Here is a 20590-nt window from a genome sequence, read left to right as displayed (position 1 = left end):
GCCAGGTTTGGAGCACGGTGAGGAAGTGCGTTCATTGCTGCCGAGCTAATCCACCCCCAGTGGATTATGTAATGGGCGACCTGCCAACCGCACGGATAACAGAATCTCGGCCGTTTACTAGCGTCGGAATCGATTATTGCGGACCATTTTACATCAAGGAGCGAAAGGATCGCAACCGACATAAAATAAAGGTATACGTAGCAATTTTTGTATATCTTACAGTCAAAGTGGTCCACATCGAGCTGGTCAGTGACCTCACCAGCGAGACCTTCATTGCTGCGCTGCGAAGATTCATTGCTCGCCGAGGATTCTATTCAATTATCTATTCCGACAACGGTACTAACTTCGTTGACGCCAACAACGAGCTACGAGAGCTCCGGAACCTCCTACGGTCCGACGATCATAAGGTAAAGGTTCAATCCTTTTTAGCCGACCGACGGATCGAATGGCGTTTCATTCCTCCAAACTCACCTCACTTCGGCGGGTTGTGGGAGGATGCAGTAAAGTCCTTCAAACGACATCAGACGTGTCGCAGGTAATGAGCTCCTGACATTCGAAAACTTGAATACACTCATTATCGAAATCGAATCGATCCTCAATTCCTCTAATTCTAATATCTGCAGATCCAAACGATCTCCTTGTTCTTACTCCTGGTCACTTCCTTATCGGAGACGCACTAACAGGTTTGCGAGATCGAGATTTCAGAGATACTCCAACCAATCATCTCTCCAGTTGGCAACACATTCAAAAAATCAAACAACATTTCTGGCAACGCTGGCATCAAGAGTATCTAAACGAACTGAATCTCCGAAACAAGATCACAATCGACGACCAAAACCAATGGACCATGCGTTTATCTCCGAACCGTTAACCCTGAAGGCCGCGTGTGGACATGGCTTTTAATCGCAAAATCAAAGGTAGCCACGCTCAAATCCCAAACCATTCCAAAGGTCGTGGCTGGAGTTCGGTAGTGAATTGTAATTAGTGTGAACAAAGCGTTAAGAAATAAAATCTCTTTTTTTTAGTAATTATTGTTAATCTTCGATTTCCTTTTTCTTATTATTATTATTATAATTTTACGTGACAATGCCATCTAATCGATGTAGTTATGATGATAAAAACAGCGGCACAAAAATTCGCACAGGCTATCGGCAAAGTCATCGTCATAAATACGATTTCTACCTCTCATCCAGTTCCTTAGCTGACCGCCAATTGGATTCTATATTTTGCGCATGCTTATCATCAGGAGCTATAGTTAAATTCGTCAAAAATTAGTATGTACTAGTTTGACCGGCCGTCCCACGCCGGCCGAAAAATTGGTACTGATCCAAACCTAATATTTTTTTCTACGATTATACATCATTAAAAAAAAAAAATGCAAAATATGGAAAGAAAATAAAAAAATGCCAACACCACACGGAGTTCCCAAGCGGTCACCCATCTAAGTACTATCCGTGCCCAGCGTTGCTTAACTTTCGTGATCGGACGAGAACGAGTGCTCTCAACGCGGTATGAGCGTTGGCTGAGAAAAGTAGTTTTGCTAGTCGATATTGACGTGCAGAGAACTATTCAGTTGACCGTCAATCTCTGAACAGGACAGACGTCTCAGTCCAAAAGGGATGCCAGGCGTAGATCCCGCCAGAGAGGGCGTCAATTCATAGTCATTCAGTGATAGGAAAAAAAAAGAAAGAGCAGAAAAAATTGTTAAAAAGTGAAAAGTAGTGCATGTGTCATCATCAAAACAACAGGAAAAATCATTCAAAAAAAAGAAAAAATAGGGGACAACGATAATGAAGCCGAAATCAAGGAGGCGGGACCCACCTTAAACTCAACAAAAAAAACTATTAAACGAAAAATACCATCATAAAAAACAACTAAAGACATCAACAACAACGTAAGACTTTCCGCACAAAAGACGCGGAAATACAACCCGCAGCCTTATTAGGTGACCAGCACTAAAGGGCTAGAGGGCACCCACCACACCGCCGAAGTAATTGTCACGGATCGAATTTCTGTTTAGCACGTGTTACGCCAGATGCGATGCTCCTTGCGAGATTCCTTATGGTCTGGGCGTCAAGACCTACCCATTGTTACACTGACTGAGAGACCATAAACCGAATCTGTTCAGTTGCATCATTTCTCTTCACATAAACATTTTCGGTTTACAGATGGTCCATGTTTGTCGCACGCTCTTACCTATTACGGAGAAAGCGGGTGTCTGGCGAGATAACAGATTTTTCCCATGAACAAGAATGCCCACGAGCCATATCTGGTTTCCTTTGTCTTTACAACTTTGAAGAAATAAATTCTGTCTTTGTATTTCTTTATTTTCGTTTTTTATCTTTTATTTTACGTCTTCGATTTTTCCTTCCTTTTTTTTATTATTTTACGTGACATTTTGGCAATCCTGCCAGATCCATCAGCTTCAAGTAAACGAAACTACGCATATCGGGCTACGGTCAACCTTGAAGATTGAGGATCAACGAGCCACTCCAACAAAGGAAACACTTTTGACGTTTTGACAAAGGAACACCGCAACGGAACCTTTCCTACGGTTAAACGATCAAGGTGAGGAAACTCTGCATTCTTTTACCAAATATAGAACGAGAAGAGACATTCAAGCACAAATAATACAATCAGTATAATAATGGCAACGTCATGAAAAGATAAAATCGAGACTGTTAACGCCGCTTCAACTAGTAGTGGGATAGACCCAACAGTTAGGGCTATATTAGATGCAATACAGAAACAAAATGAAACTTTCACTGAACAAATCAATACACTCACACTACGTATTGACGAAACTCAACGCGCAGCAAACGAAGAGAACAAAAAACTCGCAGCAGAGATCGCATTAGTAGGAAAGAGTTTAACAAAAATACGTATGGGAGATGTATCAGAAGCCAATTCGCTAATGACCGCAGACGAAACAACCCACACTGCTAAAGACCAATCACCCCTTCGAGGACCTCCTCAGATGCCACCTCAGCTATCCGAAGACAGAGCTTTTACTCGACGTTTTACACAACCAGAGCTTAAAGCTAAAGACGCATTAAAGTGCATCCCACAACTTAACGGCGAAGACGATATAGGAGTAGAAGAATTTATTAAGGAAGTTAGAGAGATGAGGGTAATGTGTAGTGAACAACATTTATTATTAAAAATGATTAAGACAGAGAAAATTTCGGGAAAAGCAGCTACGGCAATACGTAACGTACACATATCAGAATACGCACATTTATATCAAGCATTACGACAGAACGTAACAACTCAAGCTTCGGTTCGGGAACACCAAGACCAATTACGAGAGGTTAGACAAGGATTTAACGAAAGCGTACAAAGCTATATTGTTCGTTTTAGAAAATCTTTTAACAAATTACAGTATAGTATTACCAATGAATACCCGGACGAAATAACCAGACGTGCCATGAGCGACAGAATTTTAAAAGATTCGGTAACAGATTTCATTCGAGGATTAAAAACAGAAATAGAGCAAGTTCTACTTGCCAATCCGCCGTACAACGTTATGGAAGCCGAGAAACGCGCCGCCGACATCGAAAGATATTTTCGTGAAGACAGAACGCGCAAGCAACAGACTGCTCGTCTCAATAATCGACCACAGTATAAACCACGGCCAATAACGAACTTTACGCCCACACCTCTCAAAGCGATTGAATATACCCCCGCTCAGCGACCAAGAACTGCGTTTCAACAAATCGAACGCTCACCACTAGCAGAACGAGCCCATCCACGATGCTTCAAATGTAAACGCCTTGGACACACGTCAAACCAATGTTCAAATTTTCGAACACCAGGGCCTACAACAACGAGCACCTCCAATCAACAACATCGAAATGAAAATAAAAGAATTAGAATCAACGCAACTACAGGAGAACTCCCAACAGTGCTCCTTGGACCAGTTGGAGAACCAAAACGGAGACTTCTTGTCGACACAGGAGCAGGAATTAACCTACTTAAGCGAAAATGGGTATCAAGAACAGAATCAACGCCTATAATGAAATTCGCGATGGGACATTCTAAGTTCAAAACTTCAGAACGCGTTATTATAAATCTGTTTGGCAAAAAGGTATACTTCAATGTAGTAGATAATGATTTTCCACTAATAGAAGATGGGATATTAGGTTTACCCGCGTTACAACAATTCAAATTCGAACTTTCTAATGATAAGTTAAAACTAGACAATAATATTATTTTGTTACAACAGGATACGACCATATTACCTGGGCAAACCATATCAAAAACAGTGTACCTAAAAGGAAAACCAACTTCAGTATGCTTTATCAATGGTGGTGAGTCAAACCTAAAAATCACTAACGCTATCGCAAATTCTAACACCTACGATCAAATTTCTACATTCAAAGGTTTAGTTAGACTTTCGCACATAGAAAAAACTCTTAGAGAACCGATTGAAAAATTATTGCTTTACTATTTGGACGTCTTCAATCTCGAAACAGAACTCTTACCATGCACTTCACTTGCGAAACATACAATTACTCTAAAAGAAAACAAAGTCGTAAACACTAAATCCTACCGACCTCCTGAATGCCACAAAACAGAAATCAAACGACAAACGGACGAAATGCTTAAGAAAAACATTATAGAACCTTCCGACTCCCCATATAACTCTCCAGTATGGGTTGTACCAAAGAAACCAGAGGCCTCGGGAAAACAGAAATGGAGAATTGTAATTGACTTTCGAAAACTCAACGAACTTACAGACCAAGACGCATATCCACTACCCGATATAGACGACATACGATCACAGTTAGGAAACGCAAAATTCTTTTCCGCCTTAGACCTATCCTCAGGATTCTACCAAATTCCTATCGATCCAAAATCAAGGAAGTACACAGCATTTTCCACGCCACAATGACATTACCATTATAAGCGAATGCCGTTTGGACTCAAAAACGCACCGGCGACATTTCAAAGAATGATGGACACTGCACTTCGTGGACTTATTAACAAACACTGCTTTGTATATTTGGACGATATTATTATTTTTGGTCAATCGATAGAAGAACACAACCAAAACTTGGCTATCGTATTACAAAGACTTAGAGAGTTAGGATTGAAAATACAACCAGATAAGTGCGAATTTTTGAAACCGGAATTAGAGTATCTCGGAGATATCGTAACAGCGGAAGGAGTAAAACCAAATCCAAAGAAGATAGAAGCCGTAAAAAACTTTAGACAACCCAAAAACCCAACAGAAGTAAAATCTTTCCTCGGACTAGCAGGTTATTATAGAAAATTTATCCGCAACTTTTCAAAACTAGCAAAACCACTTACCGAACTCAGTAAGAAAGACACGCCATTCCATTGGACTGACAAAACTTAAGACGCATTTGATACTCTGAAACAAAAGTTATGTGACTCTTCCGTGTTAAAATATCCAGATTATAGTAAACCATTCACACTAACCACTGACGCGAGTAACGAAGGAATAGGAGCCATTCTATCCCAAGACGGACATCCATGCAGTTATATATCGCGAACTTTAAATCCACCTGAACGTAATTACTCTACAACCGAGAAAGAATTATTAGCAATAGTATGGGCAGTTAAACGCCTCCGACAATATCTACTTGGACGACGATTTACCATTAGAACAGACCACCAAGCTCTTAAATGGCTTCAAAATTGTAAAGACCCTTCATCGAGACTTATGCGATGGAGGCTGAAACTCGAGGAATACGAATACGACATCGAATATACCAAAGGCAAAGCCAACACTGCAGCTGACGCACTCAGTAGAATACATTGTGCAACCAACGAACCAGTTACACTTACGAACGAAGAACTTAACGCAGAACTTGACTCCGAATGGGGAGCATGAGGCGGGCATGCGTTTTCGGGCCGTAGGACCACGTCCCAGGAAACCTCGATAGATCTGATGCTCTCTTACAGTCGGGTGGCAGCTGGTCGGTGCCTCTGGCGCCTGTCAATTTTGCCGATCCGATGCGGAGAGTTTCGGAGAAGTTGGTGGGCCCATGCCTGTCAAGACCACTCACCTCACCTTCTTGTGGGGCCCCCCGACACCCTGCACCGGCATTGACCGGGGCAGGGTGCGAAAGAGTGAGTGGCACCAGGACGGACTTTGTTGATGACCGCGGCGACAACAATTACATAGCACTATGGATTGCGACCAAAAAGCGAAAATGGTTTACGGTGCAGGGGAGGGATACCCCAGTACCGGCGCAGCGGTGGGTAGTCAAGTGGGCTCACCTGCGTCGTCATCTCACGACCACGGCCGTTCGGGGGTGGACCGCCAGGCCCCCGGATGTGTTTTCACGTCTGGTGAGACGGGAGGCAATAGTACGGAGATTCACAAGGAACCTCCGAGAAGAATAACAAGAGCATCGCGGAGAACCACGGGCGGGGCGGACGGCGTCTTCCTCGCACCGGCCGCCGTAACGGGCCTCGCGCCGGTAAGGGAGCTAAGAGCGCGGACGAGGTCCGATGACGGGGATTCGGTCGCCTCTTCCGCGTCTCGGTCATCCCTGGGATCGATCGTCTCCGGGGGGAAGAGAAGGCGCATTATGACGCTGACCCCGGAGATTTCTGTGGATTTGGCGCTGGACATACGGATGAGCTCGGCGGCCGACGTGAGCGCCGAGTTCACCAGGCAGGTGTCTAAGATCTTGCGGGTGGCGGCGATATCGCCGAACCTGAAGGGAGCAAGTATCAAGGACCTAAAAGACGCGGCGACCTACGTCGCCGCCGCATGGAGGGAGCTTAACCTGCAGAGGGCTGAGGTGGTCCACAGCGGTAGCTCCACGGCCGCCAGGCTCGCGGAAGCAAGGCTGACCGCGTTGGAGGAGGAAAACGCGGCCTTGCGTAAAGAGATAACGAGGCTGGCCGCCCGCACCCACGAGTGCCCGCGGTGCAACGGTCGGGCTATTGAGCCCGGCCACTCTCCGCGGGAGGGGAAACAAGAAGGCGCGCGTCTGGACGCCCTAGAGAAAAAGATGGGCGAACTCGGTCCCTCCATCATGAGGGCCATCGAGGAACGGTTCGGGGGCCGAAGACCGCGCAGCCCCGAACCTCGGCGCAAGGCGGACCAACTCGCTGTCCAACGCGTCACCCAAGCCACAATGCTCCCGAGGGAGCAGGAGGGTGGCGAATGGAGGGTGGTGGAAAGACGGCAGCGGAAGAAAAGGGCCGCAAGGAAGGAGGAGAAAAAAGAGGGAATGCCTGCTGCTCCTTCGTCACGACCAATGGGCGTACGGAAGACGGGCGCCGCACTAGTGACTAAAAAAGGAACGGCGCAGGCGACAAAAACGGCCGGGCCCCCCGCGCACCGCGAACGTCCGCGGTGACGTTGACTATCAACGAGGGGGTTAAGACTTCGTACGCCGATGTTCTCGCGATGGCGCGACAGAAGGTCCCGCTTGCGGAGATCGGCGTCGAGTCCCTCGGAATGAGGAAATCGATGACCGGGGGTATAATTATCCGGCTCCCCGGCGACAAAGACAGAGGAAAGACGTCGCGACTGGCGACGCGTCTGGCCGAAGTGCTGGACCCGGCCGCGGTGAGAGTAGCGGCCCCGAACAGGACGGCGGAGTTGAGGGTGGCCGGGATAGACATCTCGGTCGCTAAGGAGGAGCTGCGACAGGCGCTGGCCTCAGCGGCGGGGTGCGGCAGCGCGGAGGTGCAGGTCGGAGAGATCCGTACCACCAGGTACGGCCTCGGGACTGCATGGGTAAGGTGCCCGGTGGCCGGAGCCCGGAAATTAGCCCGGGACGGGAAAGTAGCTATGGGCTGGTCCACGGCGAGGGTCACGGTCATTCCGAAGAGACCCTTGCAGTGCTTCAAGTGCCTGGAGCTGGGGCACGTGCGGCTAACCTGCACGTCCAACGTGGATCGCGGGCATCTGTGCTACAGGTGCGGCGGTAGCGGGCATCGTGCCAGGGGGTGTCCCGCCTCCGCGCCCAAGTGCCCGTTGTGCGAGTCGCTGGGAGCGCCGGCCAACCACAGGATGTGCAGGGCGGCATGCGCTCCGCCGAGAGCCAAGAGGAAGCCACCGATCCGCGAACCGACCGCGGAGGTAACGCAAGAGGGAAGCACCGTCGAACAATCAGCGGCGGATGGCCGGGAGGAGGCCATGGAGGTGATCGAGTGAATTCAACCGTCTCCTCCAATGCAACCTGGACAGATCGAGAAGGGCGCAAGACCTGCTCTTCCAGACTATCCGGGAGAGCGAGGTCGCCCTGGCGGCAGTGGCCGAGCCTTATCGCGTCCCTGACGCTCCCAACTGGATCGGGGATCTGGACGGATTGTCGGCCGTGACTTGGACGCCGACCCTGGGTGCCTTTGGCGCCCTGCTTGACCGTGGCGGCGGCTACGTCGCGGTCGAATGGCCAGGAATAGCGGTGGTGGCGGTCTACGTCTCCCCCAACAGCGGCCTGGCCGCGTTCGGGGAATTTCTGGACGATGTCGGTGAATGCGTCAAAAGGTGCTTTCCCCGCCAGGTGCTGGTCCTCGGGGACTTCAATGCCCACTCGACGCAGTGGGGGAACTCCGCGACGAACACCAGAGGAAGATGCCTGACAGACTGGGCTGCGGGACTTAGACTCCTCTGCTGGTAAACAAGGGTACGGCGAGCACCTGCGTGGCGTGGAGGGAGTCCTCCGTGGTCGACATCACGTGGGCCACCTCGAAGCTGTACCCGAGGATCCGTTACTGGAGAGTGGCCGAGGGAGTCGAAACCCTGTCCGATCACCTCTACATATTTATAGAGGTGGTCTCGGAGGACGTGGACCAGAATAACAACCAAGTCGCCCGAGGTGGTGCGAGCCGCTCCGGCCCATCACAACCACCCAGATGGCACCTGAAGGAGCGGGACAGGGAGATGTTGCGGGCGAGAGCCATCGTCTCGATGTGGAGATGGGACGCCCGAGGGACGACCAGTCTGGGAAGCGTCGACGAGGAGGCGGAGATTCTCCAAGGATACATGATCGCGGCATGCGACGCCTCGATGCCGCGCTCCGTCCCGGGCGGTGAACGCAACCGCTGCGTTTACTGGTGGACGCCGGAGAACGCGGAGTTGCGGGCGAGCTGCGTGCGGGCACGCAGAAGATTTCTGAGGGCCCGTCGCCGTAGAAGGACGCGCGACGAGGAGATCTCCCGCTGCTACGGGGTCTACAGAGAGGCGAGACGGACTCTGCAGCGGGAGATCAAGATCGCGAAGGCTCGGTCTTGGAAGGAGCTGATCGAGGCGGTTGAGTCAGACCCGTGGGGGCGGTCGTACAAGGTGGTAACGAGGAAGTTGCGACCCGCGGCCCCCCCGCTGACCGCCAACATGGATCCGGTGCTGCTGGCCAAGGTCATCGGGACGCTGTTTCCGCGTCAGGGCAGCGACGGGGGGCGGTCGGGACCGTCCCTCTCCTCCGGCAGAGGCGAGATGTCGTCAACGGCAACGGCGGCGACGACGTCGACGGAGCGGAGCGAGGAGCTGCAGGTCACTCAGGAGGAGCTTCTCGCGGCGACTAAGAAGATGGCGTCCCGTGACGTGGCACCGGGTCCGAACGGAGTTCCGGGCCGAGTCTGGGCAGAGACGATGGAGGTGGTGGCCCCTCGCGTGCGGCACCTGTTCACCCGATGCCGGAGGGAGGGCATCTACCCGCGGATGTGGCGGACGGCGAGATTGGTCCTGCTGTGAAAGGAGGGTCGTCCGCCGGACTCGCCGTCGGCGTACAGGCCGATATGCCTGCTGGACGAGATCGAGAAGCTCTTCGAGAGGGTGATCGCCGCCCGTCTGGAGGCCCATATCTCGGGACGGGTTCCCGAATGGCACGACAGTCAGTACGGCTTTCGCCGGGGTCGCTCCACGGTGGACGCAATGAAGCGGGTGAGGAGCATGGCGGAGGACATGGTTTCCCGCTACGGGATGGCGGTAGCGGTCTCCCTGGACGTCAGCAACGCCTTCAACTCTATCCCCTGGGCGAGGATAATGGAGGCTCTGCGACACTTCGAGGTGCCGGCGTACCTGGTTGAGGTCATCGGAGCCTACCTGAACGATAGATGGATCACCTTCACTGGGAGGAACGGGGAAGAGAGAAGACGTGTGGAGCGCGGCGTCCCGCAAAGTTCGGTGCTAGGACCGATCTTGTGGATCACGGCCTACGACTCCGTCCTTCGATGCCCGATGCCCCCGGGCACGGGCTTGGTTTGTTACGCCGACGATACCTTGGTGCTAGCCGAGGGACAGTGGTGGAGCGAGACCGTGATTCTCACGGAAGACGCTGTGGCGTGCGCGGTGCACGCTATGCAGCGACTGGGATTGAGAGTGTCGCCGGCCAAGTCGGAGGCCCTGTGGTTCTTCGACCACCGCCGCAGGGGATCCCCTCCCGAGGGTTTGTCCGTGGCCATAAATGGCGAAGCGGTGCCGGTGAAGTGTCGTATGAGGTACCTGGGCCTCACCATCGACACTCGGTGGACGTTCGGACCACATTTCGAGCTCCTGGTCCCGAGGGTGACGGCAGCAGCCAACGCCTTGTGCGGCCTTCTTCCGAATATAGGCGGAGCAGGGTCGGGAGTCCTCCGACTCTACGAGGGAGTGATCCGGTCCCGGGTCCTCTATGGGGCACCGGTGTGGGCCCAAGATCTGATGGCCAACCGTCGCAGTCGTACCCTGGTGAGGAGACTGCAGAGGACGACCGCTATCCGAATAGCCAGAGGATATCGAACAATATCCTACGAGTCGGCGACGGTGCTGGCGGCGTCGCCCCCGTTTGAGTTGCGGACCCTTGAGCTCTGTCGGATGTATGAACACCTGAGGGCACCGCCTTCGACGACGGCGCTGTCGCCGGACGGCCTCTCGGCCTCGAACGTCCGGGAAGAGGCAAAGCTGGAGATCTGGGAGCGGTGACGCTCCCAGCTGATAGAGGAAGACGCCAGGCGGCCACACCGAGCCGTCCGCGCCGTGCTTCCCAATTGGGAGGCTTGGAGAGATCAAGGCGGGGTTCCGCTCACCTTCAGGACGACACAGATGCTCACCGGACACGGGGTCTTCGGTAAGTACCTGCTGAAAATCGGGCGGGAGGTGACGTCCATCTGTCACCACTGCGGGAAGAGGACACGGCGCAGCACACGCTGGAGTTTTGTCTAGCGTGGGCGGAACCGCGGCGCGTCCTGCAGCTCGACATCGGCGCTCCGAGGGCCCCAGGAGTTTAACGCTGTCCGCACCTACTGCGAGAAGGTTATGCAGAGAAAGGAGCGGGCAGAAAGAGACCGGGAGAGAAGAGCCGATCCCAGTAGATCGTCGCATCAACATCGCAGAGGCTCCGTACGACGCAGGGGCGCGGCGCCTCCGTCGCTGCCACGGGTGCGTCAGACTAGGGGACGTGGCGCTAGGGGGGAGTGGTTCCCCCTAGCTTTCCAACTCAAGCCGGGACGCCTCCCTAGACAACTACAACGGCAGGGAGATAGACGACGAAGTTGCACTCGGTAGTGATTCGCAAGAGACCCCGGGTGCACCTCTGAACGTCGGGATGACCACCGTGCGGTTTTAGTCGGTAAGAGTCCGACACTACACGGTCGTTGCTACGCAGCGCCGTGTGTCTATGAGGATTTCCCCACGATAAAAAAAAAAAAGAACTTGATTCCGAATACGATATTCTATTTGAGTATGGACTATGGATCGGTTCTAGCGAGAAACCAAAGTACTTAAAAATCTGTCCTAACGACAAAAGTTTCTACCAACTGAAGAAAACACAACTTGGAGACTATGAACCTCGAACATGGCTCAACAAGATAGGGAATATCCTTCAAAGGAATAGAAAGATAGGTTTTAGAGATTACGACTTCACAGAAACCGAGAAGAATGAAATCAAGAGAATGATTCTATTCCACAACAGCATGGATGAAAGTAAAGAATTTACACTAGCATGGAAGCCAAATTCAGGAATTTACTGAAGAGCATATCGAGGAAATTCTGCAAGAGAACCACGATTTAATGGGGCATCCCAAAACACAAAAAACATATGATAGAATAAGAGAACGACACAAAATTCCGAATCTTATGGAAAAAATTCAAGAACGCATCAAGACCTGTGGTACCTGTCAAACCGCAAAGATGACTAGGATTCGACCCAAAGAAGAACCATGCATACCCGACACACCGTTGGAACCAAATGACAAGATAGCAATGGATGTATTAGGACCGTTGAAGAAAACGAAACAAGGCAATTCCTTTATACTTTCCATTCGTGACGAACTCACGAAATACCTTAACCTTGTTCCTATAAAAAACCAACAAACAGAAACTATTTGGAATTCTTTGCTAAATCATTATATATACATATTTTCAGCACCTAAGAAAATACTGACAGATAGAGGACAAAATTTTATTAGTAGCTTAATGCAAAAATACGAAGAAGCTTTCAAAATAAAACATATTAAAACTACTAGTTTCCACCCTCAAAGTAATGGATCATTAGAACGAACTCACGCCGTAATAGCAGACATGTTAAAAAGTGTTCAAAAGGACTCAGAGAAAGAATGGGACCAACATTTAAACTTCATATGCTTGGCTTACAATACTATGATACACAACTCGACCGGTTATACACCTTTTGAATTAACATTCGGACATAAAGCAAACTTACCCTCGACAATTTCACGAAATCCACAACGCACTTACGCAGACGAAGTAGCATTCAGAAAACGGGAATGGGATTCTAGACTTTCAAAAGCTCACGACCAATTGATTAAGATTAAACAAAGGTACCAAAGAGATCAAAGACGACGAATAATAAAACCACAGTCCATATTTAAAGAAGGTGATAGAGTTTTAATGCATAATGATCATAAAGAACATAAATTAGATATAGAATGGTTAGGACCCTACACCATAGAAAAAGTTAAAACACCTTATTATGAAATTTTGATAGAAGGTAATATTAAGAAAATCAATGGAAACCGTTTAAAACGTTATTTTCCAGTACGATCTTCATAACTGTAGTATATTTAGCCAACACGCAAACAGAAATTCTACCGTTAAAACAAAAAAAAATACTTAACGACATATATTTATATAGCGATACCAGAAAAGCCAATTGACCTGGAAATGATCTGCAGAAGTATTAAGATTTTGGAGGACCAAAAGCAATCTAAGGAGGGGGGTATGTAACATCAACTACACCTCGATCTACATCAGAGACCGGACCGCGCTTCAGAAACGATGGGCTGATGACGGAAAGAAAGATGTGGCTAAACGAGGTGCCTAATAAATCATCAATATTCCAACGGCCATTTCGCCGAATGTTCGAGAAGAAGACGTGCGTGACAAAAATCGCGAACGCCAAACAAAAACGTGGATAGTGGAGATATTCAGGGGTGAAAAAGAAAAGAATCGGATTCCACCGAAAGTCAAGTTGTATCAGCTTCAGTCTTGAAAGATCACGGCAGGAGTTCGGAAGTGAATTGTAATCAGTGTGAACAAAGCGCGTTAAGAACTACATTCATTTTTTCATTATTATTTTTCATCTTCGATTTCCTTTTTTTTATTATTATTATTATAATTTTACGTGACAATGCCATCTAATCGATGTTGTTATGACGATAAAAACAGCGGCACAAAAATTCGCACAGACGATCGGCAAAGTCATCGTCATGAATACGATTTCTACCTCTCATCCTGTTCCTTAGCTGACCGTCAATTGGATTCTATATTTTGCGCATGCTTATCATCACGAGCTCTAGTTAAATTCATCAAAAATTAGTATGTACTAGAAAAATGGGTACTGATCCAAACCTAATATTTTTTTCTACGATTATACATCATTAAAAAAAAAAAAAAATGCAAAATATGAAAAGAAAATAAAAAAATGCCAACACCACACGGAGTTCCCAAGCGGTCACCCATCTAAGTACTATCCGTGCCCAGCGTTGCTTAACTTTCGTGATCGGACGAGAACGAGTGCTCTCAACGCGGTATGAGCGTTGGCTGAGAGAAGTAGTTTTGCTAGTCGATATTGACGTGCAGAGAACTATTCAGTTGACCGTGAATCTCTGAACAGGACAGACGTCTCAGTCCAAAAGGGATACCAGGCGTAGATCCCGCCAGAGAGAGCGTCAATTCATACAGTCATTCAGTCATTGGAAAAAGAAACAAAAAAAAAAAAACAAATGCAAAATATGGTAAGAAAATAAAAAAATGCCAACACCACACGGAGTTCCCAAGCGGTCACCCATCTAAGTACTATCCGTGCCCAGCGTTGCTTAACTTTCGTGATCGGACGAGAACGAGTGCTCTCAACGCGGTATGAGCGTTGGCTGAAACAAGTAGTTTTGCTAGTCGATATTGACGTGCAGAGAACTATTCAGTTGACCGTGAATCTCTGAACAGGACAGACGTCTCAGCCCAAAAGGGATACCAGGCGTAGGTCCCGCCAGAGAGGGCGTCAATTCATACAGTCATTCAGTGATTGGAAAAAAAAACACAAAAAAAAAGAAACAAATGCAAAATATGGATAGAAAATAAAAAAATGCCAACACCACACGGAGTTCCCAAGCGGTCACCCATCTAAGTACTATCCGTGCCCAGCGTTGCTTAACTTTCGTGATCGGACGAGAACGAGTGCTCTCAACGCGGTATGAGCGTTGGCTGAAACAAGTAGTTTTGCTAGTCGATATTGACGTGCAGAGAACTATTCAGTTGACCGTGAATCTCTGAACAGGACAGACGTCTCAGCCCAAAAGGGATACCAGGCGTAGGTCCCGCCAGAGAGGGCGTCAATTCATACAGTCATTCAGTGATTGGAAAAAAAAACACAAAAAAAAAGAAACAAATGCAAAATATGGATAGAAAATAAAAAAATGCCAACACCACACGGAGTTCCCAAGCGGTCACCCATCTAAGTACTATCCGTGCCCAGCGTTGCTTAACTTTCGTGATCGGACGAGAACGAGTGCTCTCAACGCGGTATGAGCGTTGGCTGAAACAAGTAGTTTTGTTACTCAATATTACTATGCAAAAAAACTATTTAAAAGGATATACGAATGTATGTGGAGATGAACGTATTTGAATCCAGATGTGTAAAATTTTACCTGTCTCCGTTACCAAATTCTAGGTTTTGTCAAAAACAAAACACGCTTCTAGTTCACAACTGATCTCTATTCAGAGAATTGTTTTCGTTTTTTTTGTCACCTCTCAATATCCCCACTACGCACTCGTTCGTTAGATGTACCCTACCGTGGTCACGTACTCCTTCTTCCGAGTATTTGGCGGAAAGACCGTAGGCATATCGATGATTCATTAGGCCTGTGGGCTCTTACGTTTCGTCGCAGCCTGGCTTATGTTTTCTCGGTATCTCGTAAACAGTCTATTGTCTCGCGTTCAAGAAGGCCACCCGCTCAGTAATCAGGTAGACGAAACATCCTCCATACTACATCTATCGAAACAATAACCAGACAGTAACGAAATAGCCGCCTCTGATACACACCGGACGATGACCCCTCCAAAGGGGCTAAAAAGTCAATATAAAAACCCTCCTAAATATGCGCCCGACATATTATTCTGTTGTAACATTTTGAACCGTCACTCGGTTGGCTTTATATAATAAATTCCTTTACCATATACGAAGTTCAATTTCTTCGCCTTATTCATGAAACGTTCGAACTGCGACACGAGGAGATTACCGGCGATCTATCTATTTTGTGATTTCTTGTGTCTCCGATGTGACAACAGCATGGCTATCTCTGAGCTATGCCTGGACGACACCCCCGGCGACACTCCTTCCATAAGAGCCAAACCCACAGTATATAAACCTTTCGAAAATCAGCTCTGAACACTCTGTTCTAACATTCTTGATAGTCATTCTGTTTAATTCACATAATAAACTCTGCCAGCATATCTGAAGTCTGAATTTTTCTTACCTTGCTCGTGAAACGTTTAAACCTACGCGAAATCATTCGTACGACGCGAGGAAACCACCAGATTTCTTAACTTTAGCACTCCCCGTGTCTGTGACGTGACACTTTAACTTGGGCGTTAAATACGCGATACTAAAAACGTCATAGAAAAGCCTAATGAATTACATGGAAGACAGCATACAGAAAAAAGCGGAAGATAATATTACGATAGATAATATAAAAGGAATTTCGTCGTGCATTGAATGCAATATCAGTTTTTATGATTGTGATAACGATGACGTGATAGAATGGTCTCAACGTGATGAAACTTCTTCAATTAACTATGGTACTAGTGATTTGTGTGCTTCGAATAAAGTAATTAGAACGTAATTATAATGACAATGATGATACTCCTCAATATTTTGAAACATTTGAGGCTTGCGAAATAAATGTTAAGACGGTACTAGTCGCAAAAAGAATGTAGCTTTACCAAATTTAATAAGCTAAAAAGATTGTGTGATTTAGTAAATAAAAAGAATTAGGACCCACAAATCTTGAATCGAGTTATAATTAATTTCCTTTTTTGAAATATGTTCATGAAAATGACGTCGCAGAGAGGGTAAATAGAACGATAGAGCCGGGCCGGTTGATACTGTATCCAAAAACAAATCTACACCGCTGTTCGTATGGATCGAAACCATGAACACCGCAGTGCAGGTCATTAACAAGATGGGGTCGACGAGACAGGACAATAAAACTCCGTATGAATTTGTCAGTTGTAGAAAAGTTTAGAGTTTTCTGTTCTGAGTGCTTCGCACACATACCTGTGGAGAAGAGAAGGAAACTTGATAAAAAGGCGAGAAAAGGATACTTAGACTATCTAGATGACGGGGACAAGGGTATCGCGTGTACGTGCCGAGCGTGAGAGATGTAATATTGAGCCGTGACGTAATGTTTAAACCCGGACAAGTATCGATGGAAAGTGTTAATTTCAGCTTGTCAAAAAATATCGAACGCGAAGATATGTAGGCGCAGAGCGATGAAGTACAAACGTATGAAAGTGCAGAGAGCGAGCAGAAAACCATAGAACAACCTTAGGTTGTTAGCGAGACTGTGAGACTGTGAGGGATAGACGTGCGATCAAAAGAACCGATTTTTATCGTTGCCCGTTTGTTATACGTAGCGGAAAAATTATCGGTAGACTTTAACGAAGCGATATTCATTCATCAAAGCAAATATATTAACAATATATTAGAGAAATTTAATATGAATGGGGCAAATAGCGTTTCGACACATATCGAGACGAGTTGCAATGTAAGCAATAATAGTAAAGTGCCGTACAGAGAAATCGTAGGAAACTTGATGTTTCTACAGACTGTAAGTAAATCAGACATTAGTTTTGCAGTAAACATAGCGTCGAGACACTTAGAAAAACCAAGGGAGTATCAGTGGCAATAAGTTATGCGAATTTTGTGCTACCTAAATGGGACCACACAAGTGGGACTTATTATATACGAAAGCAGTAGTCTCGAAACCTTCAGCGATGCTGACTATGCGGGAGACAAAGAAACAAGTCGATATCAGGCGTGGTATGTAAATATGAGAATGCGGTCATTACATGCCAAAGTGAGCGATAGCAATGCGTAGCTCTATCTATGACAGAAGCCGAATATATTAGTGCAGCCTCAGAAGTGAAAGAAATTATGTGGCTGAAGAAAATCTTTGAATGTAATAATATATATAGTGAATATATATATATATAGTGAATATATATATATATAGTGAATATATATATATAGTGAATATATATATATAGTGAATATATAGTGAATATATAATGAATATAATATAGAGAATATTCAGTATATGTTATGTACAGTCAATACAAACGCTTTCAAATTAATCAAAAATCCGGAATTTCACCAAGGAAGTAAACATTCGACGTAACATACCATTTCTTGCGAGATTTATATAATAAAATCGAAATTGATGTAACTTATGTAAAAAGCGAAGATCAATTAGCAGATATATTTACGAAGGCGTTACCAAAACCAAGGTTCGAGTATTTACAACAAAAATTAGGTTTGAAAAACAAGAACGAGATTAAAAGGTAATTGTTTGTAAAGATGTAGAGTTTTAGGGAAGGTGTTGAAGTGGATCCTACCTCAAAGCAAAAATCCACATCTTTTCTAAAGTTTAGTTTTCTTAGTCCTCGAAGCCATTGAGTATTGCTTGGCACTAAATCAATTTGAAGGGCTCTCAACCTCATAGTTTTCCAGGAACATGCCTTGCACATATAATGTAATTACTCAACTACTCGACACGTCGGAACAGTTCCACAGGCTAAAAAGACATTACACCTTAGATCTAAGCACTAGATTCAAGCAGAATCAAACATACTATAAACACTTATTAATCATGTCATAGTACCACGCCAAATAAATTTACTTAAAATTCTCTACGAGAATTGATTGTAAATTAAACGCAAATAAAAAAAAAGAAGATGACGCAGCGTGATACAGACAGGCCAGCTTTTCGTAATTGTATAAATACCCATAGATCCATGGCTTCGAAGCTCTTTTCGTAAAGAACTGGAAGCGTGCGGATCTGAACTAGCATATACATTGTAAATATTTATACTTAAACTTGCTTAAATATATTTTCTATTATACACTCATCCACGCATTTCACACACACTCTCTCTCTCTCTCTCTCTCCCTCTCTCTCTCTCTCTCTCTCTCTCTCTTGCTCTCTATTCCCAGATAAGACATTAATAAATAAAAATTATAAAATTCTGGTATAAGGACGTAGGTACAGCCGCGAAGTGGGGGTGATGGCCGCATGCGGTGACGTCTGCGAACAGGTCTGAATTGAAATTGCGCCTCAAAATTGCTGGCACCTAACACTATCTCAGCAGTAGTTTTTTAAATTAACGTAGAACGATAATTTTTTTGTTAAATCTAAGGTAGCTTGACAAGATATTAACAAGTATCATAATCAATTCTAAACAAATTATACTCGAGACCAAAATTTTCAATTTTTTGATTTCATATTTTGTATATTATAGTGATCGAGTCTGTTTCTGAATTGTAGCAAATTGCTCTTCGTTTTCTATTTTGTAGCGACATTTTGAAGTTGAAGATTCTAAAAAACTGTAAGAGTGCGGATCGACATGTTAAAAAGAACGTCTAATAATGATATGTTTATTTTAACGAAAAGCAACAATTGATACCTGACACTGACGTATCAAAAACAAAGAATATATATATTCTGTCTGTATATTGTTAACGCTGTTATAAAATGTAGTGAAGGCAAAAAAAGTGTGAAGCAAGAGAAATTAAAAAGATCGTTTGGTTCAAACGATGAGCGAATGAGTCAGTATAGTCAGCCACTATAGGTGGCGCGTCGTACCTAAGAGGTTAAACCCTGGGACTTTCTTTATGGCCATGGGCCGCTACAGTTTTTTCCCTTTGTTTTCTTTTTTTTACAAACGTTGTTGCGTACATACGATCGTACGACTTCGCTCGTTACGTCGCAAAATATATCCATGTCGTGGTCAGGGAAACGTACCATTTTTCGCTGCAACGCGCACGTGCCGGAGTTGACGATTTCGCGTAACTCGGTATTCGTTCTCTTACACGGCTGCTTAGGTGGTCGATCGATTTCCCTATCGTTTCAATGCGAGGTAAAGCGTCAGCTTCATTATTGTCTGACTCTTTGATATATCGAATGTCGCTCGTAAACTGCCCGATATAAACGAGGTGTGTCAGAATTGGCGCGGCGAACACTTATCGAAGTTTTGGTTAAACGCGTATATCAGAGGTTTATGCTCTATGAAAATCACAAAATTTCTCCCTTCCATGGCATGTCTAAACCGTTTAACCGCTGCGTACATCGCGAGTAATTCGCGATCATACGCGCTGTACTTTCGCTGCACGGAGGTGACATTTTGTAAAGAATCCCAGCGGCTGCAATTTGTCGTTCACACGCTGTTGCAAGATCGCTTCTACCGTGTAATCGAACGCGTTCACCGCGAGGCTGACCGGCGCGCGCCTGGTATCGGATGGGCTAGCATCGTGGCGTTAGCGAGGGCGCGTTTCGACTCGCGGAAGGCATTTTCAACCTGTTCCGACCACCTCATGGGCATATTTCCCTTCTTTACGCGTTTCAACATATCGTTATAAACGGTTGGAAAATGTTTGCGGCCCCCGGTATGAAACGACGGTAGGGGTTAATCATACCGAGGTACCTTCGTAGGTGCTTGGCGGTCGCGGACTTCCGAACTTCTGTTATCGCATTCGCGTTTGGCTAGCGGTTCTATTCCATCGGCATCTACCGTATACCCGAAAAATGTGATTTCACGCGCACTAATTCACATTTCGCAAGGTTTATTACTACGCTGTAATCGTTTAGGCGGTTAAATAGTGTTCGTAAGTGTTCGCAGTGTTGTTTCTCGTCTTCCGAGGCTACCAGAAAATCGTCGATGTACGTGCAAACGATATCTAAACCGCCCGTAATTTCGTCGACGAATCTCTGACACGTTTGTGCCGCATTGCGAAGTCCAAACATTGCATTTACCACTTCGAATAGTCTGAACGGAGTCGCGATCGCCGTCTTTTCGATGCAGCGATCGGAATTTAATGGTACGCGTGGATGAGGTCGATTCTCGAGAAGATTCGCTTACCATGCAGAGTTGTTGCGCGAAGTCTTC

The 20590-nt window shown here is 46.4% G+C and overlaps 5 non-coding genes across 5 annotated transcripts; all 5 read right to left on the bottom strand.

Moving 5' to 3' along the window:
• Positions 1–1404: 1404 nt before the first annotated feature.
• Positions 1405–1523, bottom strand: LOC139991804 (5S ribosomal RNA). Its single transcript, XR_011800926.1, has one exon. It is a non-coding gene; the product is annotated as a 5S ribosomal RNA (ribosomal RNA).
• Positions 1524–13854: 12331 nt separating this feature from the next.
• On the bottom strand, positions 13855–13973 carry LOC139991803 (5S ribosomal RNA). The gene has a single exon (XR_011800925.1). It is a non-coding gene; the product is annotated as a 5S ribosomal RNA (ribosomal RNA).
• Positions 13974–14183: 210 nt separating this feature from the next.
• On the bottom strand, positions 14184–14302 carry LOC139991802 (5S ribosomal RNA). The gene has a single exon (XR_011800924.1). It is a non-coding gene; the product is annotated as a 5S ribosomal RNA (ribosomal RNA).
• Positions 14303–14514: 212 nt separating this feature from the next.
• Positions 14515–14633, bottom strand: LOC139991801 (5S ribosomal RNA). The gene has a single exon (XR_011800923.1). It is a non-coding gene; the product is annotated as a 5S ribosomal RNA (ribosomal RNA).
• A 212-nt stretch (positions 14634–14845) lies between these two features.
• Positions 14846–14964, bottom strand: LOC139991800 (5S ribosomal RNA). The gene has a single exon (XR_011800922.1). It is a non-coding gene; the product is annotated as a 5S ribosomal RNA (ribosomal RNA).
• Between the last annotated feature and the right edge of the window lie 5626 nt (positions 14965–20590).

This window comes from Bombus fervidus, chromosome 10 (assembly GCF_041682495.2).
Source record: "Bombus fervidus isolate BK054 chromosome 10, iyBomFerv1, whole genome shotgun sequence".
Taxonomy (NCBI): domain Eukaryota; kingdom Metazoa; phylum Arthropoda; class Insecta; order Hymenoptera; family Apidae; genus Bombus; species Bombus fervidus.
The sequence above is the reverse complement of the archived record's forward strand: the minus strand, read 5'-3'. Positions and strand labels throughout refer to the sequence as shown.